The sequence below is a fragment of the Myodes glareolus genome, chromosome 5 (assembly GCF_982192425.1).
Source record: "Myodes glareolus chromosome 5, mMyoGla1.1, whole genome shotgun sequence".
Lineage (NCBI taxonomy): Eukaryota > Metazoa > Chordata > Mammalia > Rodentia > Cricetidae > Myodes > Myodes glareolus.
The window spans coordinates 57659807-57685629 of NC_142030.1; the positions used below are offsets into that span (position 1 = coordinate 57659807).

A 25823-nucleotide genomic window follows, 5' to 3' on the forward strand; every position below is an offset into this window, starting at 1 on the left:
GCACAGTAAAGTCCAAATTGAGCAGTGAGTGTCAATATGGTTTGAAAATTAGACTAAACGTTTTGAAAATGTGATTTCAATGGATATAAACAGTATTATATGTGCCTGGAAAAGTCCTAACTGAATAGAGAGCCTGAGAAAGTTATTAAAATATTTATCTGTATTTAGAGGAAAGGATGGTAAAATTATACGGGAAAAGATTCTTCCTGAAATCCTGGGTGTGATGCATGGCTGTTGCTGCTGATTTTACCTCTTTACAGATATCCTCATTTGCTCTGATCATTCATCTAGACTGCTGAAGGCAGAAGAATATTCACGTGTTGTTTTCACGTCGGTACCGAATGGGAAATCTGCTTTGTGTAGCAAACCTCATGGAGCCATGCAGTTCTGCAGGCAGGGCCTGCATCATAATGAGGGCAGCAAAGACACTGGAAAACATCCTTGGAGGAAATGAATGACTTATGACTGTCCTAGGTGTGCACGCCCCTTCCCTCAACACAGGCCCCAGCTAAAGCCCCAGGAAGCTCACATGTTCCCATGTCATCTAGGTCAAAATACCTCAGCTTCCCTGCTACTACTGTTTCTTTATAATATTCCTCGGTGTTTCACTTGGGAAACAAGACAAATCCCATGCCAATCATTCTGTCTAGGGAGACGAGTTTTGCTTTTAAGACTGGTGCTTATGGAAAGTGAGCGAGACAGGTCCAAGGCTCGTTCCCCTAAGCCTTTTTTTTTTCCTGTTGTGCATGTATCAACACCCATGGTCCTTACTGCTCTTGCAGAGGACATAGCGAAGAGCCCTGGGGTCTGTGTCTTGACTGTGCTCTTAACCTTCTTAACGTATATGACACTAGGCATCCTTCATAGAGACCCAGGAAGGTGACAAAGCTATCTAGAAGCTTGCATCTCTTTTCTCATGGTTTGGTAGCTGTCTCTAGGGACAAAGAAGTCAGACTTTCTTGAATCTCTTGCTAATGTTTTGTGTAGTAGGGCATGGCTGTACTTTTAAAATGAGGGTTTATTAGTGCATATGCTTTCTTTTTATCCTGCCTCAGTACTAGACACCATTGGCTAAACACTTTATGTCTCCAGACTCTTGTCTATCCCAACTTCCCTGTTACACAGAATTAGTATCACTCCCCCTCTCCACTTACTGCTGGAGAAACCAAAGCACACAGAAAGTAATTTCTCTATGCTTGACTAATAGGTGATTGAACAGGATTTGAACCCAGACCAGCAGGTTGCAGAACCTTCCCCTTTAACCTCTGTGCTCTGCTACCTGTTGGTCCGACAACAGAGCATTGCTATGACTCACACTTATACTTACCACCCTTAAAGTTAGAGGCATGTATGAGTTTCCTTATTTTGTTTATAATGGTTCTCCAGTCCTTTCTTTGGGGTTAAGGAAGCTGCAGTGGAAGCGCGGGTGTAGAATTTGAGGAAAAGATTGCATTCAATCCCACTGTCAGGTGTGACACTTGGCCCTCTAATAGTGTAACTAACTGTGGTTAAGACAGCTGTAGCAGCGGACACGCACAGAGAGACACGTGATTAGTCATCTCCGTGCTCGGTTTCTGGGTTTATTTTTAGGAGGAAATGGGACAGATTCCGATCTCTTCAACCTGTAGCCATCTTTGCTTCTGACCTGCTATGTCAGTTCATTTCCTGTCAACCCATTTTTGCCCTTATTAGAAGTAGGGCAACCTGCATCTTAGTTTCCAGGTAGGAAGTGGTTCCTGCCTGTCTTGGCCAGGGTAGTCCATTGTAGTAGGATGCATGATAATGGTAATAGATAAGGGTGGCAGAGTAGGAATTAGAGAGAGCTGGCATTAGAAGTGGGTCAAGATTATCCTCTTCAGAATCCGACGCTAGTGATTCACTTTTGCCAGCTAAGCCCCTACCTCCTGAAGATCCCACCACCTCTGAAAATATTTTCCCCATCTAGAGAACAGGATCTAATATATCAGCTTGTGGGGATGGCATTAACATCCAAACCACAACAGGGAGATTCTCACTCAGAGAACATAGTCCCGTGACCACCATCAACATCCCACAAAGCTGCGTGTGTCTGACCTCAGACTATGGTATATAATTTTAAGCTGATCAAATAAAAAGCATTAGAAAAAAGGGAAAATTTAAAACCCAGAATATTGCACTGGGGTGAGGCTCAAAAGTAGGGGAGGGCGCTTGTCTTGAATTCTTCAAACAATAGGCTCTATCTCCAGCACCAAAAGATGAAGCAAGAAAAAGAATCCTTCATCCCATCTTGTAATCACATTAAAATGATTGCCTTTGGAGAGATGACTCAGGGGTTAAGAACACTGACTACTCTTCCAGAGTACCCTGGTTCAATTTCTAGCACCCATTTGGCAGCTCACAACTATATAACTCCTGTTCCAAGGGGATCCAACACCCTCATATAGACATCTATTCAGGCGAAACACCAATGTGCGTAAAATAAAAATAAATAAATTATCTAAATGATTGATTTTCAGCTGTATTAAGGTACTCTTTCCAGTTATTTCTGTGTCTCCTCTAATTGACATAATACTGAAAGTTCGATATTGATAAATGACAAGTAATTAAATAAGGCTTATCAAATTGAAGGGGCTATTCAGAATGACATTGTCAGTTGATGTCAGGCAAGATTTGGACATGGGTTTTTGACCTTTACTGGATTTGCCTAAAATGTTTTATAATCAGGCAACCTTTTAGAACATAATTACTTCCCATGATGATAGGCTTGGCCGAGCGCAACCACTGGCTAAGCAACCTGATTCATCTTACCCTTCCGCACAGCAGATAGCTTCTGTAGGGCTCTGCTTCCTGTCTTGCCAGGGTCCACATCACTGGATGAAGCACATTTAATAGATGAAGCACATTTAATAAAAGTTCAGAGACAGATATTGGGTTCAACCTGAGGGTCAAAATAGCAAAACAGCCAGCCACTGGCTCTTCCTACTACCTCAGTCTGAAATGGGGATCCTGCCTCTGGGAATCTCAGAATGAGACTGAGGTTGAGAGCTGTCTGCTCCTGTCATATAATCCTCTCTAGTTCTGGGATTCAGGGCGTACACCACTGTCAACTGGTTTCTATGGCAAGCTAGTGTGGCTACTAGGATTAGAGATGTGTGTCATTGCTGCCTGGTCTGTAAGGCTGGCCAGTGTAGCTGTTTGACTTTTCCAATCCTCAGGCAAGCTTTATTTATTAAAATACAAATGAAATACCACTACAACTGAACTTCCAGTAAAAGCATCCATGTTTGCTGGGCTGTTGATCATCCATGTCTTTTGTGGACTGTGTATGTTGATGTTCATGATGAAAGATCTTTGCACGTATCTCATGGTCTTGACTCTCATCTCTCATCTTCACCTGTGCAATTTCCAGTTGTCCTGGTTGTTGTCATAACCATTCTGACCTCTGGTTTCTTCCTTGTGTGAGTGAGTCATTTTAACGCAAACGGTCTCCCCGTTCATGCACTGTGCTATGGAGTCGACTAAATCCCTTAGAGCACATTTTAATCTCTAGGAATTCTGGCTGTAATACAAGTTTCTAGACATTCTGTCTTCTCCTCAAAATACTTATGACAACCAAGTCTGTCCGCGCTGCTCCAAAGATATGCTGCATTATTTCCTTGTCTTAGGCTTCGTTCATTTGTGGGACTTGTGATGATCTTGTAGCCCACCTTCATCTGGTGACATTTACACTTTCTCAGCCTAGCTTACAACATGGCAACTCCTTTGTGAGACTTCTCTTGGCCTTAAATTGCATACTCGCTTCCCTTTTCCTTCCATAGACCCCAGGAGGTTTGGTATTTGTGTTTAACAGTTTTTGTTTGGCATCAGTACAGGTCCTCATGCAAGACGTCTCTCCGTTCTGTAACTTCCCTAGAGGAGGGACATTTCTTCCTTCAGAGTTGTAGCCTCTACGTGGCTCAGCGCAGCACCTTGCTAATAATAGGATCTCCGTAAATGCCTGACAACTTAAACACATTTTAATAAGGCTGGGTTCTGACTGTGTGACAAAGGTTACAAAACCACTAAAGCTGGCTGTTCAAGAACTTAGCGCTAAAATTATTTTTAGATTTTTCTGTCACACTGACAGAATTATGTACTTGATCAGAGGCTTTCTTTAATGGAATTCTTTCTGGAACATCCAAAACCTTGATACAAAGGAACTCTGTCACCTGCTTCCTTTTCTAGGTATCACACTTGGCCTATTAACTTGAAGTTTCTTTTTTTTAAAAACAGTTTGGGAGAAACTGAAGAAAATAGAATAAGTCACCAAAGTAGAGTTATAGAAGTAAGAGGGGCTTTATTTACAGTAAGGCTTTCAAATTAACACCTCCAGCGTGTCTGCTTCTTCATCCAGGTAGGTGTCTTCAGTACCATGCAGCAGTTGCTGGGGGAACAGACCTTCTCTTGGGCTAGGGGTAAAGTCCCTTTCATCTACTGAGAGTACACATGGCAAACCCTCTTCCTTCCTTTGTCTAGGATCCTGAGTATGAGGTTTCTTGTGATACCTGCCTATCTGCAGTCTTACATCTTTTGTGTCATGATCCTTAGTTAGAACCTGATTTTTAAACAAGCTGTATATTCTCTCTTAGAACAATGCATATCATTTTGGAGGTTCTTAAATTCCCTCAATCCAGCCCTTAAATTCTAAGCTCTTAATACCTCCCATAGATTATAAACTGGACAGCTGAGATTTACCTTCCTCATATTTATATTTCCAGTGACCCAACAAATAATGAATACTTTGTAAAGAGTTGTTGAACTAATAAGTATTAAATTGGACAGATATTTTGGATAAGGGTAACATAGCATTTGGTTTCTTAGTCACAAGAATGTCCATTGCATTTAGCTACTGACTTCTACCCCTACTGAACACCAAAACAAGGATAAACGGGATCATGTAGGACTTCTACAGGATTAACCTGGTGGTAAAGAAAGCATTTTCAGGGGCAATCTGGAGACTTACAGTGAATGTCCCATAGTGCTTCAGAAATGTTTCTAATGAGAATCACCTAGATGAACCCCAGGACACAGACTCAAATGGGCAATTATAACATGATCAAAGAACTCAGGGATTTTAAAAAGAAAGATAGAAAACTGAAGGAACTTAAAGAAGACAAGAATAAACTCCTGAGTAAAGTCCAAGAAAGCACAAACATAAGGCTGAAGGGAATGAGGAAGAAAATCCAGGATTCAAAAAGTGTATTAAATAAAGAGAGAGAAACACTGAAGAAAATTCAAACTGCAGTGGAGATGGAATTAAAAAGACCATTAATTCAATTAGAAAATCCAAGGGGAAAGTCTTACCACTAGAATAAATCAATTAGGAGGTTGATTATTAGGGATTAAAGATAATTAAAGAAGAATTGGACCCCTCAATGATATAATAGAATAAAAGAATTAAAATCATTAAAGGAATAGAACATGGGGACAACATAAAAAGACAAATCTACAAATTAAAGGCATAGAAGGAGGAGAATTACAGGCCAATGGCATAGACTTGATCTTCCACTGGATCGGAGAAAAAGCTTGCCTAAATTAAGGAAAGATGTATCCAGAAAGGCACACAAAGCACACATACATGCAAAAATTCTCAAAAATTACTTGCAAACCAGATACAGGTATGTAGAAAAAGACCAAGCTTCATGAAGTTGGCTTCATCCTGAGATTCAGAGATGGCTCCACAAAGGTAAGCCAGTAAAGGTAATGAATCGTACAAATGGGCTCAAAGACAAAGCTCACAGAGGTCTGAGTTTGCAGGAAAATGCCTGTGACAAATTCAATATGCCTTCAAAATAAAAGTCCTGAAGAATGGAGTACTGGAATGAGCATACCTCCACACAGTGAAGGCTATCAATGACAAACCCACAGACAGCATCATCTTCAATGGAGAAAATTTTGAAGTTATCTCATTAAAGTTGGGAAAGAGACAGCCCTGTCCGCCATCCCCACTCCTTTCCGTCATCGTACTCAAAGCACAAATGAAAGCAATCAAGATGAAAGGAAAGAAGTACTCATATATAAAATTTCAAAAGTAAAATACAAACTGATGTCAAGTGACTGGGGCAAAGCTCTCTTGTGTTCTCAAAAGAGAAAAAAAGAAAGAAATTTGTTTCCAATTCCTATTTAATGGAAGCCAGCCACCATGCTGAGAGAAAGCCAAGGAACCATATGGAGAGACACTGTATAGGCATTCGGGCCAACAGCTTCTACAGAGTGCCTAGCCAACAGCTAGCTCCAACCGACAGACCTGTGAGTAAAGAAAACTCTAGAAGGTCCCAGCCCACAATGCTAGCGACAGTCCTAAGCCCTGAACTGCACCAGGTGTGGCTTCTCAACTCTCACCATCTAGTTTACAGACACACAGAGCCCTAAGCGGAACTGAGTGGGTATGCCATTAATGTTGGGCTTTCGTTAGCACAGCGAAGGACGAAAGAGACAACAGTTTAACCTTATGTGAGTGTTTGCTTCTTAACACTATTCTAAGTGGTTCTCACAGAGCAGCAAATTTGATGTTCAGGGCTGTTACTAAGATAGGTGTTATAATCCTCATTCTTTGCTGAGGGGAAATTGAGGCAAAGGAGCGGTAGCTTATCATTTATCCATCCATGGAGGTAGCCTGGCCCTGAGGTCATTTACACTTAATAATTATGCTACCTACTCAAAACCAGGATTTTTGAGAAGATAAATAGATTTTTAAATTTAGTTTAATTTTATTTTAAATTAATAAATAATTGCCTATGCTTATGAAATAAAATGTGATATTTACATATGTATCAGTGGAATGATTAAATCAAGCTATTACTATATGAATAATCCTAAATATTTGTTATTTGTGGCTAGAATATTTAAAACCACGTTATTTATTATTAACTGTGTAATTGTGCAAAGCAGGAAATGATCAGAATGTAAAAGCTGTACCTCTGATATCTTCCTCTTCAGCCCCTGCCTGCAGCCGCCACTAATTTTAGCCTTCCTTTCTAGGAGACAGATATTTTTAGACCCCACATCCGAGTGAAACCACAGAGTATTTGTAGCTCTGTTCTCTAATTATTTCAGAGTAATGTCCCCTGGACTCACCTGTCACAAATAACAGAATTTTCCAGGTCTTTTAAAGGTTGCAAAGAAGCATGCTGAGCTACGTCTATGTATTGTATTAGCAAACTTTCTGTTTCGTTCACTCTCTGCCCTCTGACAAAGTGTCCACAGGAATAAACTAAAGACAGGAAGATTTCCTTTGGCTCACAGCTCCAGAGGTTTCTGAGCAGCTGGTTCCATTGGGGCTTCTGGTGAGGAAAAAGACCAACAGAGAGCTACATAGCTTGACTCGGTATCTGGGAAACAGAGTCAGGCAGAAGGTAATGGGGAAGGAGTCATTTCTCTAGGTCCTATATCTTCCAATGAGGCCCACCACCTCCCCCAAAAGGCCACCAGTTTATGAATCTATCCACAGATTAACCTCCTGGTAAGGTTAAAACATTTTTAATTTGATGATTTCCCCAAGCAACCACTACTACCATTTGAGTCTGTTAGGGGGGCCACTGCTAATCTATGGATGGCCCTCTCGGCTGGTTTTTCTTTGTTTTTTGTCTAGAATACTTTGTGTATTTGAAGGATTTTTTGTTGTTGTTGTTGTTTGATAGGAATTTGAGGATCTTTCCATCTATGAGAAGGACAGCATCATGATAGGGATTTCATTAGATATGTAAATCTCTAATTAGTGGGTTAGTGGTGTGACACTAACAGCGTTTCCAGTCCAGGAGTGTTGGGTGTCTTTCCCTCTTCCAGGTTGTCAGCATCTGCTTCTTTTATTAACATTCTGTAATTTTTGTAGTACAGCTTCTCATTTCATTTGTTGTGTTTTCTTTGAAGTACTTCGTGGTTTTGATGGCATCATTAGAGGAATTATTTTATTAATTTCCTTTTCACATGGTTTCTGTTAGTACACAGAAGCAGTACATATTATAGAACATATTGTATAGCACAGAAATAGTACACAGAATTTTTGAATGATTTGTATTTTTCTGTCCTATAGCTTGACTGAAGTAGTTCATCAATTCAAGTAGTTTTTTAAATTTTAATCATTTGTACGCAAGATCTTGTGCCAGTAAATGGAGACAAATCCACTTTCTCTTGTCTTCTTTGCATACTTCACACTTATTTTTGCTGTCTACTTGCTCTGTCTAAGACTTCTAGCATTTTTGTTGAGCGAAAGTGGAGAGAACCGATGTTCTCGTCTGCTCGTCAGCCGCATATGAGAAGCCCTCAACTTTTCACCACTGTGATGTCACATGAGAGCTTATGGTATCTGGCCTGGCCTGCACTTCATCATTCCTCACAGACATAATTTGTTGTAACCTTTTATTATTGTGAAAGGATGCTGAAATTTATCAAAAGCTTTTTTTGAACCTACTGAAATGAACATGTAATTTTAAAAGTCCATTATTTTCTTAATGTCCTGTAAAATATCTATTGATTTCTGTCTCTTCAGCCATTCTTGCCTCTCAGAAACATTTGTTCATAATGTACGGTCTTTTCAGTCTTTTTAATGTGTTGTGAGATTTGGTCTGTTACTTATTGAGGATTTTTGTGTGCATATTAATCAAATTAATATTCCATACTTTTCTTGTAGTGTCATTGTCTGGTTTTTGCATCAGAGTAGTTCTGGCTTAATAAAAGGGAGCCTGAGAGTGTTCTTTTTCCCTGTGTTTTTGGACCAGTTCAAACAAGATTGGCAGCAATCCTCCTCTAAGTGTAGTAGGACTTGCCAGTGAAACCATCTGGTCCCAGGCTTTTCTTTGTTGGAAAATTTTTGACTACTGATTTAATCTCCATACTAATTATCAGTCTGTTCTGACTTTCCATTTCTTCATGATTAATTCTTGGTAGATTGTATGTTTCTAGGAGTTCGCTGAGTTCTTCTAGATTAATCCTCTTGTCCATGCTCAGCTCTTGTCTTTGCACGTCTGCTAGCAGTTGTATTGTCCTCGTCTCTCACTTCAGATTTATTTGTTTTGATTTGCCTCCCTGTTTATTTTAGCTAGTGTAGCTCAGAGTTCCACAATTCTCTTTATTGTTTATTCAAATTTTGTTTTACTGATTTTCCTATTATTTTTCAATTATTTTTTGTTTGTTTGTTTGTTTCTACTCTAAATCTCTGGTGATTTACTCAATATAATAACCTTCAGTTTAGGTTTTTCTTATTTTTCTAATCCTTTAATGTATAAAGTTAGTTTTTGCATTTGACGCACTTCTTTTTGAATGTAGGTTTCTGTCACTATAAAATTATGTATTGCAGATTGAGTATCCCTTATGCTTGGAACCAGAAGTGTATGGGATTTTCAAATATTTCAGAGTTTGGAATATATAATGAGATATCTTGGGAATGAGACCTAAGTCTAAACACAGAATGCATTTATGCTTCATGTACACAAAAGCTGTGGATAACTTCATACGGTATTTTTAGTGTCACTGTGTTTTACTGTGACCTGTCAGAGAAAGTCAGGTGTGGAGTTTTTCACTTGTCGCATCATGCTGGCACCCAAAATTTTCAGATTTTTGAGCATTTTAGCTTTGGATTTACATATTAAGGATGCTCAAACTTGTTTTTCCTACATCCCTTAATTAATTGCATGCTTTACTGTCATTTCCATTTGTCTCAAGAGACTCTCCGATTTCCCCTTTGATTTCTGCTTTGACCAGTTGATTATCAAATGTGGAGGGGGTGGGTTTGTGTAGGTTTTAATTTCTTCTTGTTGGTGATTTTTAATTTTCTTTCAGATACTGAGTTATAGTTTGATTTCTTTGTGGTAGGTATGCTTTGTAGAATTTCATCTTTTTAAATTTGTTTAGATCTGTATTTGACTTTACCTGTGGTCTATGTTGGAAGATGTTCTTGACACACTTTAGAAGCATGAACATTCTGTTGCTGGGGCTGGTTTAGGTGGATTTGGTCTATGGGTGTTGTTCAAGTCTGCTATTTCCTTGCATACTTCCTGTCAAGTTACTCTGTCTATTGTTCAGTAGAAGGAACTGACATCCTTTGCTGTCATTCTATGTCTGTCTAGTTAGTCTTTCTCTGACATCAGTGGGCTTTCTTTAGGCCCTCTGATCCTGTAGCATGTATATTTATAATATGGTGGGTTGATACTTTTATTTCTATGTGATGTCCTCTTTGTTTGTCTTGAACGTTCCTCACTTAAAGGCTATTTTGCCTTTTGCCACCAAATGAACCTCTGCTCACTTTCAGTTACCAGTGTGTATTTCTGGGGGTGGGGGGGCGTTCATCTTATTTGAGCTTTCTGGATCTGGTTGTTTACTTCCTTTCCTAGATATGGGGATTTTCCAGTCACCAGGTCTCTGCAAAAAGATTTTGGTCATTTTTCTCTTCTCCTTCTCAGACTCTAATGCTGTATATTTGCTGGCGCCCCATAAACACCTGAAGGCATCGTCATTATTTTTCTCCTTTTCCTGCTCTGTTTGGATAATTTAAAATGTTTGTCTTCAACTTGAAGAGTTATTTCGTCTGCCAACTATAGTCTACTTTTGAACATTTCTATCATTTTTAATTGAGTTATTGTATTCTCTCCCAAGATTCCTGTTTGGAATGTTTTCCATCTCTTTGTTGAAATTTTAACTCTGTATTTTGTTCTCCCAATGCGGGTCTCGTATTAATCACAGCGAGTTTTTCAGCTTGGGCCAGCAAGCACACTTTGTTCCAGTACAGTGAAGGTTTCACTGTCAGATTCCTAATTCGAATATATTATCACACAAAGAGACCTGGTAGAACATGTGCTCCCCACCCCCACCCCCAAACTTCACAAACCCAGCCTCTGTTATCTCATTGCTCTTAGCACTGTCTTCCAAGTTCCAGCAACAGTGTAACAGGCTCTGAAAACTCAGCGACTTTCCTAACTCTCCCAAACTCTCCACCCTCCTCCAATTAAACTCAAAGGCATAAAAGCCACACAGTCAGGTCCGTTACAGCAAGCGCAATCACTGGTATCAGTTTCCATTCTGTGCTTTCTGTTGCCACAAAACACTAATCAAAAGTAATTTTGGGTGGTGGGGGGTGGTTAATTTGGTTTATAGGTTACAGTTCAGGAAAGCCAAAGCAACAACTTAAGGCATGACCTGACAGAGAGACCATACAGGAATGCTGCTTCCTAACTGTTCCCAGGCTCACGCTCACCTCCCTTTATTATATAATCCAAGCCTACTTGCCTGGGAGGATGGGGCATGATGGTCCTGTCCACAGTGGGCTGAACCTTTCGATATCAATTAGCAGTCAACAAAATGCCTGCCGGTCAATCTGGCATAAGCTATACCTCAGCTGAGATTCCCTCTTTCCAGGTATGCAAAGTTGACATCTCAGTTTAACCATCACAAGGCCTCTGTGAGAATAAGATGGAAGAGCAATGGAGAACGATATCAGATATCAGTCTCTGGCTTGAAATGCATGGGAACATGTATACACATACTTACAAATACCACATATATAGACACATGAGACAGAAAATTTAAAAAGGTTCTATTTACCTTAGCTTAACATCAGACTGTAAGTGTGTTTTATTTTTGGTTCTCCACTAATTTAGCATTATATCTGGAATAGACTAGGTACTTAATAAATGTTTGATAAATGAATATGTTTTACAGTAGTTAAATTCCAATATGTTCTTCTATTATTCAGGCCCACCGATATTTAGCCAGTAGGCATTTATTGTCTACTGCAGGCCGTGTGACGACTTATCCTGTCAACACCACGTCCTCATGGAACTTGAGGTTTAATTGCAACTCAGGTTTTTAAAAACATGTGAGCGATACCCATAAATGCAAGGAAATGAAGAGGCGTTGCATGAATAGATATTCAAGATGGAAGTCAAATAAAATCTAACGTTCAAGCATCATATCTTCTGTCATATGCAGAATCCACTTAAATGTAAATATCTGTAAAATATGGACGAGGAGATGGCTCAGCCAGGTAAGAGTTTGTCTTGAGGGCACGAGGGCCCAAGCTCAGATCCCCAGCACCACTGTAAGCGGAGGGCAGGGGAATGCACCTGTGTTCCTTTCCTTAGGAGGCAGAGACAGCTAGATCCCTAGAGCAAACTGGGCAACTGTCTATCCAAACCGGTAAACCCCAGGTTCAGTGAGAGACTACACCTCAAAAAGTATGGGCGATTAAAGATAACCAAAGTTAACCTCTGACTTCTGCAGGGACACACACACGTGTGTTGGAAGGGAAACTGGGAACCAAGACAGGGAAAAGGAGAAGAAAAAAAAGTGTATTTTTCTCATACGAAGAAATTAGATTTGAAATTCAGACGTAGGCAGGTGCACATGCACACACACACACACACACACACACACACACCATACTATAAAAGCAGAATTAGTTCGTTGGAAGGAGGTGGGGAAAGCCAATGGAGAGCGATCATGAGCCACAACTACAATGGTTTGTTTGCATGTAATGTGTTTGAAAATATGATGAAAGCCATAATTTCAAGCCAGTTCAGAATCAATAAGATAATAAAGGGTCACACAAAAAGGAGTGTCTGTTGGGGTATATAAGCATAAAGATGAACTTGAGGGATAGTAGAAATGCCAGTGGATAATAGGAAGTGGGTTCAGTATGCCAGAGGAAAAGAAAAAATCAGAATGAGCGAGGTCACCCAGGGGCTGTATTTTACCCCGATGAGAAGCCATCTGAGGGTTTACAGTCGAAACTGGAGTGATTTGACTGACGCTTTTAAAAGTTGAGGAGACACCATGTAGACAATGGGTTGATGGACATAAGTGAATCTAGAAACTTGTTTAGAATCCATTGTAAAAACCAAGGAAGGGGAATAATTAATATTCAGGACAGGGTGACAGTAGCTGTCAGATGGAGACTGGGCAGGTATCAGGTAGTTTTACTCAGCAGAGTTTCCTGTTGTATTAGTATGAGGGAGTAAGGGGTGAGTGGAGTCATGGTCATGAGGGAGTGGTAAGGGAATGTTTCATTCTGATTGAAGCACCAAATGGTGGCAGTGCCATCTGACAAAGGGCAGAAGATGGCGGTGGTTAAGAGCAAGTTAGAGGATTAATAAGTATTTCCTTTCTTGTCACTCTGATGAAATGCTTGACAGAAACAAGGGAAGGGAGAGTCATTTGGGCTCAGAGTTTCTGAAAGTTCTGCACCATGGAGGAAGAAACGGGAGGTGCAGAAGTGCCTGCTACAGGAAGCAGAGCTGGAGAAGGGCATTTTAGACCCAGTACAGCCTTCAAAGGCATACCCCTAGAAACTTACACACCCCAGCTAGCTTCCGTCCCTCAACCATTCAAAACAAGAACCGGTGGGAGACATTGTATGCTGAGTTTGTAACAGCAGAAATGCAGACAGTAGCTAAAGGCACGGCGCCAGACACTTCAAGAGCACACAGTGGTAATTGCTGAAGGTCTCTAAGTGCAGTTATGTACACTAGCACACCCATTTTGTTTAAGGGGCATGAAGAGGTTAAAGAAGTCTGAGGAATGTATCCACAGATGTTTTAAAGAGGAGGATTTAAGAGAACGATCCACTGTTGGATTTTTTTTCTTTAAATGGTTCCTGTTTGTCCTGTAGGCTCTCACCCTGGATTTGCTGCCCCAGCTGTTCTATCCATGCAACTGTCCATAATTAGGATAGAGCGAGTTATTAATCAGTCATGTTTAATTAAACTCAACAAAACCAGCCACACACAAACTAATAATTGATTCTGTGTAAGGTCTTTGTGGGACATAGGTCCAAAGAAGAAACAGGCCCTGCCATCAAGGGACTGTACAAGTGAGACCCCTGAATAGAGGATCGGAATGTTGTAAGGGGCAGACGAGAGAGGGGCACCGTGACAGGACACGGCATCTGCCCGACAGAAGGGTGTGAACTGGCTCTTGAAGGATGGATGGAGGTTGTGAGGGAAATGGTCCTCCAAACTAAAGGCTCAGCCCGAAGGAGGGCAAAGAGGTGAGGGACGGTCAGTACACGGACAGAGAGAGGTGCAAGAGAGTCCCGAACACAGCCAGGTTCTGTGCGTGCTGCTGGGGGCTTAACTGGTCTTTTAAAATCTGCTTTCTTTTCCACGATATGGCGGTCAAAGCATCTTTCTAACAGGCTCCTCCCGAGATGGAAACGACAATGGATCAGGAGTTCTGAACACAGTTTCTAGCTCAGAGAAAGTGCCATGAGCCACCTGTGGAGAGGCATGGGGGAAAGGAAGCCAAGGGCTTGGAACCAAGGCTTTGAGTGCCATGCTAAAGATTTTCAACTTTACTCTGTGGGCCGCAACGATTTGCCAAAGGGTTATTAAACAGCAAAGTGGCGTGCGTGGAAATGTCAAATCTGATTCTGACTGCTTCATGCAGAAAAATAGGAAAGCAGGTGACCAGGGTACAGCTGTAGGATCTCCTCACACAGGTGACCAGGGTACAGCTGTAGGATCTCCTCACACAGGTGACCAGGGTACAGCTGTAGGATCTCCTCACACAGGTGACCAGGGTACAGCTGTAGGATCTCCTCACACAGGTGACCAGGGTACAGCTGTAGGATCTCCTCACACAGGTGACCAGGGTACAGCTGTAGGATCTCCTCACACAGGTGACCAGGGTACAGCTGTAGGATCTCCTCACACAGGTGACCAGGGTACAGCTGTAGGATCTCCTCACACAGGTGACCAGGGTACAGCTGTAGGATCTCCTCACACAGGTGACCAGGGTACAGCTGTAGGATCTCCTCACACAGGTGACCAGGGTACAGCTGTAGGATCTCCTCACACAGGTGACCAGGGTACAGCTGTAGGATCTCCTCACACAGGTGACCAGGGTACAGCTGTAGGATCTCCTCACACAGGTGATCAGGGTACAGCTGTAGGATCTCCTCACACAAGTGACCAGGGTACAGCTGTAGGATCTCCTCACACAGGTGACCAGGGTACAGCTGTAGGATCTCCTCACACAGGTGACCAGGGTACAGCTGTAGGATTTCCTCACACAGAAAGCAGGTGACCAGGGTACAGCTGTAGGATTTCCTCACACAGAAAACTTCTCCAAGACTATACAATGTGTTTTGTTTTATATTTTCACTGATTCATTTTACATAAATTGAATGAGTCACGGAGTGATTTATCACGGTGTAAAGAGGCGACAAGCAAGCGCACCCATTGAAGGAAATGCTTTCAGTTTTCTTGAACAGTGCTACAGTGGAATTCATGCGATGGAAAAATAGCACACTCAACTTACACAAGACTCATCAAATAAGACAAATTCCAAATTCCTGTGTGGTCACATTATTATTTTTTTTTAGGTGAGTGGTGTCTTTCAAATTTCTGGCACTAGTTTCTTAGCTTGATTTGGATTTGAAACCTGCAGATTATCTGAAGAGAGTTGCACTTCCATGATAGTGCTGAGATGTTGGGGATCTGGTTTGTAAGGCAAGCTTAAAAGTCACCAACAGAAATCACTGTGACTCTCTTATGGCTTTTCCGACTGATGGAATCCCCAAAGTGGTGACTTCTTGGCCATTTGCTTTCTTAAGTTCATGCCTAAAATTATTTTTTTTCCCTTTTCACACTTTCCTCTTCGCTTGTCACTGTGGTATGGAGGTCTTTAATTGTGTCCTTGCTGAAGGGCCTTCGCTTAATGTGCAGGTCTGTACTGTTGGGAGGTGGGGGAGTCTTTGTAAGGTGGAGTCTTACAAGAAGTCTGTATGTCATGAGGGGCAGGCCCTTAAAGGAGTTGTTGGACTTAAGGCCCATTTTATTCTTTTTCTCTCTGACCATGAGATGAGTTGTTCTATTCTGCCATATACCTGACTTCATTGCCATCTGATACCCTACTAGAAACCTAGAAACAGTGTGTGTATCTGGTCAGTTATAGATTAGAGCCTCTAAAACTGTGACCCAAAATGATGGCCTTGTTTTCTTTATGAGTTGATTATCTCTTGCAGACAGAAGGACTAATATAAAGGTCCTTAGGACTAATACAAAGGTCTTTATGTTATTGCAGGTATAAACTCAGACTCACGTAGGACCCCTTTGTGGTCTCCATTTTACTCCTTGAGTCCTAAAAAGAATGTTATAAAAGAAATAATTCTGGCCCCACTCATTTTCTTCTGTCCATTGATGCTCTTGGCCCAGTATGTGATCACTTGTTTGCTTCTGCCGCTATTAGCTGCCGTGATGATGAAGGGAGGATCTTGCCTTGTATCAGATTCACACTCAAACCCCCAACGAGGAACTAGACATACCTTCCTCCTTTGTCTGTTGGCAGTCACAGGCATTTCTTTGCAGTGACTCAAAACTAACGTGCTTGTTCCGCTGTTAGCACAGTCAGTTAATAGCCTCATTTCTGCATATTTGATCCTAAAAAGGCTGACAGAGGAGCATGGGGCTTTGGATATATTTTTGCTGCCCCTTACTGTAATGCTCTGCAGCCAGGGTATGAAATGCAACTTCTCTAAGCCATGGCGAAGGTCTTCAGCAGTTGCTCTACATGCAGCTTTCACAGACGGAGCAGGGGGAACTTCTGCTCTAGCTGTTTTCTGAGGCGGTTGTTCTCAGGATTAAGAACTCTGATTAAGGTGGCTATAGCATCCTTCATGTACGTTTGGAAGCACTGACCTCATTTAAAGGCTTCTTTCTGACTGTGAGGTTTGGCTCAAATGGATGAGTTTGTTCCAGGGCTTGATATAGGATTCCCCTGTGTATGCTGTGAATACCATTGGTTAATAAAGTAGCTGGCTTGGCTTGATAAGGTAGAATAGAGCTAGACAGGGAAAACTAAAGTGAATGCTGGGAGAAAGAAGGATGGAGTCTAGAGAATCCATGTAGCCTCGCCAGAGACAGAGGCCGGAACTCTACTGGTAAGCCACAGCCATGTGGTGATACACAGATTAGTGGAGATGGGTTAGTTTATAATATAAAAGTTAGTCAGAAATACGCTTAAGCTATTGACCAAACAGTATGGTAAATAATATAGTTTCTGTGTGGTTATTTTGGGAATCTGGGCAGCTAGGAACTAACAAGTGGCCTCCTACAACAAGGGCCCGTCTGTATTGGGCTAGTAAATGCTTAACCACAGCGTCTGAGACAGCGAGACTGCCCTGGACTGTTGTGTTGGCTGAGTCACTATAGGTGTTAATACTCCTCTGTGTCATGTCAGGTTATCAAATGACATCATGGGATGGACAATAGTCTTGTTATTTAGTAGTTCCACCGTACAAATGCAGCACACAGAAGCAACTTCATGAAGCATGGATGGTAGAATCACGTGGTAAAAGAATAAGAGAAAGGTTTAGTTTGGTCGTGCGTTAGCTTTGCTTTTAGTAAAGTGCATTTGGCGGCAAGTTTGTGTCATTCAAAGAGTTAAAAATAGCATGTGAAATGCCTGAGAACTTGGCAGTGTTGGCCAGCTGATCCCAGGGAACTGGCCCACTTCCTTTGCCTTTGTACACACAGATGACCAGTTCGACAACCTCTGTGGCTTAGGGGAGAAATTGCCACAGCCCTATAACATCGTTTTGTTTTTCTCTTTAGCTCAGTTATTACTACCAGAGAACTCAACAAACCAGAGACAGTCCTGTCAGTCCTGACTCCCAGAGCAGATCGTCTGGACCAGTGCTGAGAAACTTCAGTGGAGCTTAAGTAATTCTGTAATTCTGAACTCAGTTATTCAGAAGCAACTTAAAGAGGATGGACGCAGTCATTGTGCTAAACATCACTCATGTATGCTATTCTAGTCACAGTGGTGGGATGAGACACTTTGATATTAGGCACATAATAAAAGCTTTCTGCGTTATCATTGCTTTAAGAGTACGCTTCCAGTGCCGTCACTGGTAATTTATTCATCTGCTCATTCTTTGTAATTTTCCTGGGTTCTTTTGTATTCCAGAGTGCTGTGTTAGTTATAGCTTATTCAAAGCAAACTCGCCCCTTCTGTCCCAAAGGTCAAAGTCTAGTGCAGAAACAAATGTATAATTTCCCAGATTTGACAATTATATGACACACAAAAGTCACCAGAAAGGTCAACCGCGCCTCCTGCGGAGCCGCACGGCTCTTCTGAAATCATATCATGCGTGATCACACATCTCCCTCATTACTAACCTTGAAGGGTTCGGATCACACCTCCAGTTCAGTCAGCTGACACCGGAGATGGAAAAAGATGATGGGAAAAGATGGGAAAGACACAGTATTCAGAGGATGACTAGAACCTTGGAAGACCCAAACAAAGTTCCTCAGAGGAAATAGTGGTTAGGTGGTCATTTTAAAATATGGTGGGCAGCTCCTAGGGAGTGGCCATGGACCTAACCAGAAGGCAACCAGTCTCCGTGTTTGATCTCTTTGTATTGTTTGCTGCTTGCAGACCTGGAACAAGAGAATCGTCTCCAGAAGACTACAGGTCACTACATTAGGAAAATGGCATTGAAGCTGTGTCTGTACGGGGTGGTTAGTCTTGTCGACTTGATGGAATTCCGCATCGCCAGGGAAACAAACCTCTGAGCATGTCTGTGAGGGAGTTTGTAGAATAGACAAAAATGAAACGGGATGTCCACACCAAGTGAGGGAGGCGCTGCGCTGTGGCCTGGTAGCCTGGAATGAACAAGGAGCTGGAGGAGGCAAGCTGAGCAGCGAATCCACTTCCCTCTGCTTCCTGACTGCAGGCGCTACCCCAGTTCCTGCTGCCAGCTTTGCCAGGATGGGCTGTACCCTCTAATGGTGAGCCAAACCAACCCTTTGCTTAGGTGACTTTTGCCGAGCATTTGTCACCACAAGCACAAAGCAACTGAGAGAGAAACTTGATAGTGAGAAGTGGGGCCGCCGATGTGGTGAACCAGACCATGCAGTCTGTAGACCTTGGGAGCTGGTTTTCAGGAGGAAACACTGTTCAGGAAAGGCCCGGGAACACCATAAACAGACATTAATGAGCTGTTCTGGTGAGAATGGACCGTATCCCCTGGAAGTGTAAGACAGAATAAACCCTTCCTTCCTTAAGCTTCTTTGTAAGGCATGCATTGGGAGCAAATGTTTAGTGAAGTACTAGGAAGACACACAGACACACAGACACACAAACACACACACACACACACACACACACACACAACCACCCCCCCAATAGTGGCAACGTGGACAGATACAGAGTAACTTTCTTTCAAAATACTGAATTGAAAAGGAGGCTGTCAAGGCTACAGGGCAGGAAGGCCTGACTATTCTCACCAGGTTTTGGTGGGAGGCAGAGTATGTGTATTCTGGGGAAATAACTCTCTCTGACTGACATTTATCTAACGGCCCTATTTCTTCCTTTATTCTTGCCTCACCTCCACCCCCACCCCACAAAGGGAGATGTGTGTTCTCATTCTGATTTTCTACGCTGTCTTGTTCTCCTCTTAGGTTAGTCTTAGAGATATTGTGACCTCTTTTAATGTAGGTAAAGGAGAGAATTTTTTAAAAAATGAATACCCTAAAATATTATTCAGGTGCGTATTCTCCCTCCTTGGGTAATTAATAACTTAGGAAATACACATGGCTGCATTGCCATCAATTCCACTGGGAAAAGGTTGGAGAAAACTGACCAACATCCTAGGACATTGGCTGGCTTCTAAGAACACTGTTAGAGAGTTGAGTTGAATGGTTTTCCAGGATTGGCATTGCTGATGAAGGTCCCCACTCTTCTAGGTGACACAGGGTAGGTACTCAGAAGGATGAAGAAGGGAGGAAGGACAGTGACCAGGGCGACAGTCAGACTCCAGAGCCAACACATAAGAGGGTTGGGTCCTGTCTGCTTTGGAAAAAGAGATAGCAGGGATTTCAAGTGATTCTGCTTATTCCGAATGCTCCTATGATAGAATATGGATCGCTTCCAGCCTGCAATACTACAAGTGTAACACGAGAACTTTCTATGGCTTTGTGTTTCCCATGGGGAGACAGCGCCTAACCCCCGCTGCTTGAACTGTAGTAAGAAGATGGCATGGGTTGTTACAACGCACAGCAGAGGGTGCACAGCACTCCTAGGCATCTCGGGGGTGTGACAGATGACAGGGTAGTTATGGTGGATGAGCATCCTGAGGCAGAAAAAGACCTCAGAACAAGACTGAACCCCCAGGTGGAGTCTTGAGTGGGAGCCCTTCTCTACACTTCTCTGTCTGTTTCCTGGCCTATGGAAAGGGCTAATAACCAGCTCTTCACAGCTGGACCCTGTCATTGCTCACAGAGACCTGGACTGAGAAGGTGGCACTGGTAACCATCACACTGGGTGAAGATATGATGTCATTGATCGTACAGAAAGAGCAAAAAGCATTCTACATGGCAGCTCCGGGTCCCATGAAGTTCTTTTTAACATGGGAAGAAGGAGGACAGGGTCAAGATTTGTAAGAGGGCACTGTGTGAGACTAAGCAAGACTTGAGAATAAATCAATATAAAGACCACATACCCGCCCCTTACAAATCTGTATGTTCCTGAAGAACTGGGGTCTTAGCAAGTTAAATGAAATGAAGCATTTTCTCTGATCTTCCCACTCCTGTTGGCTGATAGTGATCTTATTTCCTTCTAGATCTTATTCTTTTCCTGCCCGTTTGACAGCAAAGGGCTTCATGTTTGGGGGTGGTTGTAGCACTAACTCTAATTGTTCTCAATAATAAAACTCGGAGTTAGCTATAGGGGTAAAAACTGAGGGATCAGAGAAGCAGTGCAGCCAACCACTGGAGAGACCTTTTACCTCTATCGAATCCTCGGACCAAAAAGGCGATCCTGTCCTCAGACTATGTCCTCTGACTGCATCCCCAGACTGGCTGCTTCAGACTGCTGCCTCTGACAGCATCCTCAGGCTGCAATGAGGTAGTAATGGTGCATGACTTCAATCCCAGCACTAGAGAGGAATACAAAATGGGAGGAATCAGCTTTCACTCACAGTCTCATTCTGAGATTCCTGGAGGCAGGACCGCCATTTCTGACTGAGGTAGAGGTAGGAGCCAGTGACTGGTTGTTTTGCTTTTCTGACCTTCAGGTTGAATCACAATTTCTGTCTCCGGGTTTTTATTAATCATGCTAAGTTAGTACTCTATATGACTGTTAATATCATGACAAAATGTTTAAAATACATATATATTAATCTTATAAATTTTGAAATAATATTTATGTCTTAAGAAAAACAGTTACAGGGTCAGTATCAAACCAAGGAATTATGAGATTAATGGCAATAAAATAATTCTTAAATTTTTGGTTTTCTTCTGTCCCATATCATGTGGATCTTCTGATATGAGCCAGAGATTTTGGATTTTACTTTAACAAACGTGCTTGGATTTAGAAAATGAGAGATCCACACTTCAACTCAGCCAGTTTAAATCTTTAATTAGACTGGGACTATAAAAGATCGTTTGCATTATATGTCTGTAGAGAAGAACATCTGAAATAAACATTTGGGAAGATTTATCAAATTTTATTCCATTGGAAATGTGATACACCAAAAAATCAATTTATTTTTTTTTCTTGGGACATTTTCTTTTCTGGATGATTTGTCCTTTTTCTTCAGATGCCTCATTTGTCCAGTGGTCATTGGAGTCCTTCACTGGATGCTTTTATTCTCCTGAAAAGACAGAAACAAAATCCTTCTGCAGCCCTAATTTTGGGGAGATTCTTTTTGACAAGTTATATTTGATCAAATAAAAAGCATTTGCTAGTTTTATAGATTAGTTTAGATTAAACAACCATGGTGCTTAATGAACTATCATCTCTTCTAATTAAGAAGTTTCTCTTGTTCAAATCGAATCTTTATCAATTTTGATTTATGGTTTCTCCTGAAATGTTTGTTTTATTTTCTAAAACAGTTCTATCATCCAGAGTAGTATGGTGTCTAACAGTAGGCATTAGGTTCTTTAATTGCTCTGGGAAGTTTTCTCCACGATGACAGGAAACAACTGAACCAAATTTGGCTTTATGTGAGAGGCCCCGCAAGGCATTTCCCAATGGCAAAGGGTTAACTGGAATGTTCAGTGCCTGCCTTTGCCACATGTTTTGCATAATCTAGAAGGAAGGGGCATTCTGAATGGATTATTTTTAGAAAAAAACATTGTTTTTAGGAACACCCTGTTTACGATCGATCCCTTTTAAGGTGATCTTGTTTGTCATAATCGAAACACTTGACATTTCAATTTTTCTTCAAAACTCTGGAAATCACCTCTTCTATCCAAGTATCACCATGGTCATGAAATTCAAAATTGATTGTATCTCAGATCCATTCATCCAAGGACTCCAATCTTTCCTTTAATGGCCTAATTATACTTTTACATTAAGAATTAGCATTTTCAAAGCCAGAGATTCAATTATTCTTCGTCTAGCTTCCGAATGTGGTATCATTCTATTTACTGCTGATGTCAATCTTTGTAAGAAATCAGTGACGTTTCTTTCGGGCCCTGTATGACTTTGGTAAATGACTCAATCTTCTTTCCTACTTCTCCAGTTCTGTCCCAAACATTCAAAGCCACTGTATAGCATCAATCCAGGATGTGGTCAAAGTATAGAGATTGCCTATGTAAATTAGCATAATCTCCCTCTCCAAGAAGTTGATCTTGGAGATTGCCATACCTCTAGCCTTATTTTCCTGTTCAATGAATGGCCTAGGCCTCGTTTTTCCAACAGGTCCTCCACTGTAATTGAGGACCAGGCTACAAGGCTGCTGCAACCAAGTCTTTCCAGTCTTGAGGAATAGTTTTATTACAAGTTGACCATGAGTTTAACATTTGTTTCACAAAAGGTGAATGCTTGCCATATGGGACTATCACTTCTTTGAATCTCCTTAAAATCAACATAGGTGTCCACTTACCTCTTGCACAGCCTTCAGGACATCATCATTTGACAGTTGCTTCTCTAAGGTTACTGGATATACTAAGTTTGGTTGTTTGAAAACTTTAGACTATTCCTTCCTTTCTAGCCTTATAATACAATGCTGAAATTGGTTCTCTTTTAAAGTTCTCTGTTTGGATCAGAATATCTCTATGATCTGTTTTACTAAGTTTTTCTAAGGCCTGTATCTTGGCACATATTAAACAACCTTTTTAAAGAGATAAACTAAGAATTATCAAAATGATAGCAAGGATTATCAAAATGATAATTAACAGTATGTCAATCCAGTTAGGCTGATTATCCCTTCATTTTTTAAAAAAATTTATTTATTTTTTTAAATGACCTTTTCTAATTTCACATACCAATCCCAGTTCACACTCCCTCCCCTCCTCCCACTCCCCTCACCTTCCACTCCAGCCCCTATTTGCTCCTCAGAGAGGGTAAAGCTTCCCATGGGGAGTCAACAAAGTCTAGCACATCACTCTGAGGTAGGACCAAGGCCCTCCCCCGAGTATCTAGGCTGAGTAAGTTTTCCCTCCAAAGAAAATGGTCTCCAAAGAGCCAGTGCAAGCACTAGGGATAAATCTCCGTCTCACTGTCAATGGCCCCAAAGACTGCTCAAGCCACACAACTGTCACCCACATTCAGAGGACCTAGTTTGGTCCTATGCAGGTTCCCCCGCTGTCAGCTTGGAGTCAGTGAGTTCCTACTCGCTCACGTGAGCTGTTTCTGTTCGTATCCCCATCATGGTCTTGACCCCTTTGTTCATATTATGGCTCCTCCCTCTCTTCGACTGAACTCTGGGAGCTTGACACAATACTTAGTTGTGGATCTCTGCATCTGCTTCCATCAGTAGATTTATGAAGGCTTATGATGGCAAGGTAGGCATCAGTCTGATTACATGGGAAGGCCATTTCAGGGCCTTAGCTGTTATCCCTTCATTTAATTGTTCCATTTTAAAATCATGCATTGCATCATCATATAGAGACCTAACTTTCTCTACTGTGTTTCCCCCATTTTTTTTAATGTGGAAAAACACTCCTTTTTTTTAACTAATTCCTCCCTTCAAGAATTCCCCGTTTTCTCACCAAATCTGCTGCCGATGACAATGAAGATGGGAGACGGGCTCTGACTGCGGCTGCACAGAACAGTCAAAGCCTGACCAGATTTCAAGACAGTTACCGAGTTTGGCAGCAGTCCAAGATGGGGGTCCAGGGATGGCCCAACGGGGGAGAGAAAAGGAAAACTTAGCCAGTTGGGTAGTAACTCCAACCGCCTATGCCGGCAGCTGCAAAACCACAGCAAGAGGTTTTTCATGAATTAGTACCCCAAAAGCTGGATGCCAAATGTAACGTGAGTTCTTATCTATCTTAATAAATAAAAACCTGGAGTCAGCTATTAGGGGGTGAAAGCCGAGTGATCAGAGAAACAGTCAACCATCCACTAGAGAGACCTTTTATCTCTACCAAATCCTCAGACCAGAAGGGTGATCCTGTCTTCAGACTGCCTCCTCAGACTGCATCATCCCTGACTGCATCCTCAGACTGCATCATCCCTGACTGCATCCTCAGACTGCATCCTCAGACTGCATCCTCAGACTGCATCCCTGACTGCATCCTCAGACTGCATCCTCAGACTGTACCTCAGACTGCATCCTATGACTGCATCATCTGACTGCATCCTCAGACTGCATCCTCTGACTGCATCCTCTGACTGCATCCTCTGACTGCATCCTCAGACTGCATCCTCAGACTGCATCCCTGACTGCATCCTCAGACTGCATCCTCAGACTGTACCTCAGACTGCATCCTATGACTGCATCATCTGACTGCATCCTTAGACTGCATCCCTGACTGCCTCCTCAGACTGTCTGCTTCATACTGCTGCCCCACACTGCAATGAGCTCCTGTCTCCTCCCACCTTATATCCATTCCTCTCTCCACCCAGTCATATCACTCCTGTCTCCACCTCCCTAGTGCTGGGATATGGGATCCAAAGTGCCAGGATCACCTTTGTGTGAGCTCTGTTACTCTTTTAGACTGAATCACTTCCCTGTAGCCCAGGGTGGCCTTGAACTATCAGAGATCCATTTGCCTCTGTCTTCTGAGTCCTGGGTTTAAAGGTGTGTGCCTGCACTCCCTGGCCTCCAGTGGCTTAGCTCTGCACTCTGATCTTCAGGCAAGCTTTATTTGTTAAAACACAAACAAAATATCACTCCAGACTGTTGCGTCAAATCTTCCTGGCAGGCAGAACAGTGACACTTTGGATGCAAGAGTTAAAGGTCCGGTGCCGAGGCTTAGAGAACCCAGGCTTTAGAGGAGTCAAAGAGAGAGCTTCTCTTCCTGGCTGTCTCCCTCGACTTCCAGCATTCTGAGGTATCCTACCAGGTAACCTCAGGCAGGTGCTAGAGCTGGGAAGCTCGGGGACTATGCTCAGCTACATTCACACTTCTAAGGGTGAAATCAGTTACCAACCATAGGACCAAGGGTCCCAGGGCCTAACTTCATTCATCCATTTTCTCCTTCCCGATATGAACTAGAAGAGCAGTTCTGGAAGAGAAGGAGTGTGGTTCCGGTCCCAGAAAACACGAAAGGAGGTCATTTGCCCCCAAGGCATTTCGATGGAATCCTGTTGGCGCTTTCTCCTGGCAGACGTTAGAGAAGTCTGCTAGCTGAATCAGCTTGTCAATACCTCGTAAAACACAGCTTTGCCTGCTGCATTTGGTGAGGGGCCGGGTGAAAGACTTCTCTTTGTTTCAAACGGGAAGTCCGAAAGGCTCACAATCTGCAGATCTGAGGCCATCTGCACGTGCAAGGAAGTGACCTTCTTCCCTGACGTCCAGCACACTAGTCACTTTCTAAATGACGCGCAGGACTTGGGACCTTCTGCAGTAGTTGAGTGTGTGCTCATGGCACTTTGATCATGTGACTGTATCTATCTCCAGATAAACTTGGGATCTTTAT

The 25823-nt window shown here is 42.2% G+C and overlaps 1 long non-coding RNA gene across 1 annotated transcript in view; it reads left to right on the plus strand.

The window, feature by feature from the left end:
• The window catches only part of LOC146894911 (uncharacterized), a 36777-nt gene extending 18942 nt beyond the window's left edge, over window positions 1-17835 (plus strand). The window contains exon 2 of the long non-coding RNA XR_015001135.2: window positions 17562-17835. This is a non-coding gene — a long non-coding RNA (uncharacterized LOC146894911). The remainder of the gene's footprint in view (window positions 1-17561) is intronic.
• The last annotated feature ends 7988 nt before the right edge of the window (window positions 17836-25823 follow it).